We start from the raw sequence: 4407 nt of genomic DNA on the forward strand, positions 1-4407 counted from the left end.
CGGTGGTGGGGTTTGAACCTGCGACCTTATTGGTACGACAACTCCGCCTGGCAGGTGAGAGCGTGGCTCTACCGTGTGAGCTATCCACGAACACAAAAATATTCGTTTCAAACTCAAAGTCATTACTAGATCCCTCTCTCACCCACTTCTTGAGACCGCCGATTCGTTCGTACACCACCATCGCGAATAATTTTGACCAGCAGTTAAGCTTAATAGCCAATATTCTCAACACAAACATATAACATAGAAACGATTGAGACATTGAGTATGCTCCGGTGTATGGGGTGAATTTTTTAATTCAGAAAAGTGAGTGGAGCAGGCACTTATGTTGGTAACAACAAGATATGAAGTGAATAGAAAAGTGCCAAAAGGTTATAGTATAACCTTGAAATATCTTGAAGTGTTGCCGACCGAGGATAGACCGAGTGTTACAGAAGTCAACTCAAGGATAGGCATGGCGAACTCAACAAGATTTGGAAAAGCCAGATGAGCGTTCAATTAAAATTTAAACTGGACAGGTCACTTGTCCTATATGTGCTACTATATGGCTGTAAAGTCTGGACAATGAATGCGAACCAATGTGTTCGAGAGCAAGAGTTACAGGAAAATCCTACGGGTGTCATATCAGGAACACATAACTAAAAAGGAGGTTCTTGAACATGTGGAAAAGCTAGCGGGAAGACAGGGACTATAGCTTGCAAAGGTTAAAAGACAGAATCTTACATGATTTGGACATCTGATCAGACATGACAGCTTGTGCAAGACAATCATGCAAGGTATGATGGAAGGTCTAAGAAGAAGAGGACGACAAAGGAAAATCTGACTGGATAACATCAAAGAATGGACAGGATTGACGCTGTATGAGCTGACCGAATAAACCAATGACCGAGATGTGTGCCACTGTGTTGTGAAGGAAGCATCACTCAAGTCCCCTCACCCGACGACCATCCGGTCATGGGAATTAGTGAGTGAGTGAGTGTGCTTTATTATCCAAAAACACTTTCATGAACCCCGATTCGCATGAACTGTGGTTTAAGCAAACCCCCTGAGTGATAGTGATTTCTTCTTAATCCCTCTCCAGTTAACCTGTCTGATGGCTCTAACCAGTGGCCGCGTAGTTGACAGCAGCAGGAACAGTAAGTTGCAGTAAATGGAATACAAATATTATTTGATGTGAGATACTTAGATGTTAATCTTCTCTAAATCTTCCGCTTGTAAATTAGAATCGAGCAAATCCTCGAGAAACCATGAATACATTGGACAGTTTTCAAAGAATTATAAAATGCCTAAAATCAAAGACTGTAAGTAATATCAGGTTTTTAATTTTTTTTAATGGTTAATTTTGGAGTTATTATGGTTTTACATGAAGTAAATCTTTTATCCTAAAATAAAAATGATAACTGGTTAATATAAATCATATTTTAAATGACTTATTACATCACAATCCATTCTCCAATGGATGTATTTCATCAACCAAAAGTTCTTTGACAGTTTTTTTAAAAACCTTCAGTCCTTGTCTTTAATCTCTTTAGGTGAGGTACAGAGTGATGAAAGCCAAACCGATGTGATCTATGCCCCTGGTGAGTACCTCCATTAAAAACCTCCAATGAATTTAATCATCCCAAGATTTCACTAAATTTAAATGAAACATTATACCATCTCGTACAATATACAAAACACACTCCTGGGAATTCCTCTTCTTCTTCTTCTTCTTCTTCTTTCTTCTTCTTCTTCTTCTTCTTCTTCTTCTTCTTCTTCTTCTTCTTCTTCTTCTTCTTCTTCTTCTTCTTCTTCTTCTTCTTCTTCTTCTTCTTCTTCTTCTTCTTCTTCTTCTCATCATCATCATCATCATCATCATCATCATCATTCTTCTTCTTCTTCTTCTTCTTCTTCTTCTTCTTCTTCTTCTTCTTCTTCTTCTTCTTCTTCTTCTTCTTCTTCTTCTTCTTCTTCTTCTTCTTTTTCCTTCTGTTTTGGAACACAGTATATCAGCTTTACTCTCATGCATATTTTACAGATTAAAATATTGTCGTTTTGATTAAAATACCTTAACTTTTATTGTTAGATTTCTGATATGCAGAACACTACCCTAAGATTATTTAAAATATAATCAATCTTAGCTTTAAACCCTATGATTATAGAATTGTCCATCAATTTAGTTGATATCAACCCAATTGATTGGTTTAAATATCGGTTGAAATGTAAGTTGATTATATGTTATACAATTAGATTGTGTGAGCATTTAATTACTTCATTTTTTAAAATGAGTTAGATCGGACACGTATGGCAATCAAATGAACTGGACGGCAAAATACAATCACAATAGAGGATTGTATATACATATGTCTTTGCAAAAAGTATTAAGCACTTTGACCTTGCTCACCCTCAATATGCCGATGCCACCAAACTATTCTGAAATAAGTGAACTAGAAACTTACAGAATTATTATGAAGAAATTTAATAAAAAATAGAAAATAACATGAAATCTCTTCCACCAAGATTATTGAGTTTCCATAAATACCCTTATATGAAACGTGATAGTTATCTTCTCCTTTTGTCTTAAGATGAATCCAAAATCTCTGTTGTGTATCTTTTCTGAACGCGAGATCCAAGGTCGTTCAGCAGTATATGGTAACTTGACACAAAAAGCGATGGTAAATCGATATATGAGCAAGTTTGAGTCACCGACTGCAGACAACATTGAATAGATATTATGGTGGCTTTTCAGTGCTAATTTAGACTTATAGATTATTGAAAACAAAATCCTCGAGTCTGATATATGTATATTGTACAGAAGACAATTTGATTTTTATCTCTGTTCAGTTTTTTCTCAACGCAAGAGACAAACTACTAGAGGACTTTTGAATCACATTGAAATTAACCCCATTGATTCCGTTTGTTTCAGGCACGTTTGAGGAATGTCCCTGGGTCCGAACAGGTAAGATTTATGTTTAAATTTAAGCCTCTCCTTACCGACCATAGGAAAATCGTCACATTCGTTACGATACAACCAACATTTTTCTTATTCAAATTTCTCTTGTACATCATAAATTTTTTGGAGAAAATGAACAATTTGTTGTAGAGTATATTTTGCTAAAGAAATTATTTATCACAAGAACTTACTGCTATTGTGTTTGAGTGATAAAAAATATATTTTTGTGTTAGTTGGGTGTGAAGTTTTGGGGAAAATCCTGAAAATGGCTGGTAAGGAGAGAGTTAAGGTACGACTCATGTTGATAATAACAAGAATGAGGTAAGTACTCACGTGCCAGAAGACGATAAAGAATAAAAACTGCGCAATGGGGGCTCGAACTCACCACCCTACTTTTACGACAATGGACTCCGTGCACCACCCATTACAAAGTTCTATCAAGCCTAGTATTTATCTTGAGTCATTCTTCCAACTTCTTGATGCCATGGGCTCAACATAAAAACGCTAAGAATTTTGTTTACAAGCCAGACGTAGTTGTAACAGAAGGGTTGTGGGTTCGAGCCCACATTTGCCTCATAATTTTAAATCTCTATTTATTGTCTTCTAGTAGTTTTCTGCTCACCTCATTTCTTGTTATAATGTATCAACATAAGTACGTGGTCCACTCACTTTTCTGAATATCAACCCCTCATATCGGAACTTACTCAATGTCTCCATCACCGTCTGTACGGTATATGCTTGTGTTGAGAATAGAGCCATAGATATAACGGAACTGACGTCACTCGGCTCATTATTATTGTTTTTGTTGTTTTTGCTATGTATTTATATGACTAGTTCTCACTAATTTGTATTTATCAGCCTATAAACGTTTAAGGTTACACATTGTTTAGTGTGTTCGTACGTTATATCCGACTGGCTAATGTTATGAGTTTTCTAACCAAACGCAAAGCATTAATTAAGCATAAAGGCTGGCTTGTATAGATAGTATGCAGATGACGTCACTCAGGCCTTTGTTATTGTTTTTGCCATCCGCGTTTGTGAGTTGTTCTCACTAAACTGTATTAACCAGACTATAAAAGTTCATGGTTACACAGAGTTTGTGTGTTGGTCCGTTATACTTCCGGATGGCAATGTTATGAGTTTCTAAGCCAAGTGCATACTATCTATATAAACTTCGCGGTGTTTTTGTGTTGAATCCATGACCTCAAAAGGTCGGGATAAACTCAAGAAAGATACTAGGCTTAATACCTCTTTTTAATGACAAGTGGATGGCGTCGATTATAGAGCGTCCCTCTAAGGGCCAGTAGGGTCGTGGGTTTGAGCCCCATTGCCGCAAAGTTTTTATTCTCTATTGTGTTCTGGTACTTTTCTACTCACTTCATTTCTTGTAATTAATTTTTAACCTTATTCTGATTTCTTTGTTAGGACATTTACATAACAAATATTTCGTGGCATTTGCAATACAATTAAAGAAA

At 36.3% G+C, this 4407-nt stretch overlaps 2 long non-coding RNA genes across 2 annotated transcripts in view; one reads left to right on the forward strand and one right to left on the reverse strand.

Annotated features, from left to right (window-relative positions):
* Positions 1-2970, forward strand: part of LOC144975598 (uncharacterized) — an 8242-nt gene extending 5272 nt beyond the window's left edge. The window contains exons 2-4 of the long non-coding RNA XR_013645950.1: positions 1082-1136; positions 1533-1580; positions 2906-2970. This is a non-coding gene — a long non-coding RNA (uncharacterized LOC144975598). The remainder of the gene's footprint in view (positions 1-1081; positions 1137-1532; positions 1581-2905) is intronic.
* The window catches only part of LOC144975600 (uncharacterized), a 33770-nt gene that overhangs the window by 28845 nt on the left and 518 nt on the right, over positions 1-4407 (reverse strand). The window lies entirely within an intron of this gene.

The sequence above is a fragment of the Berghia stephanieae genome, chromosome 6 (genome assembly GCF_034508935.2).
Source record: "Berghia stephanieae isolate SIO BIC M18660-M18661 chromosome 6, UCSD_Bste_1.3, whole genome shotgun sequence".
Lineage (NCBI taxonomy): Eukaryota > Metazoa > Mollusca > Gastropoda > Nudibranchia > Aeolidiidae > Berghia > Berghia stephanieae.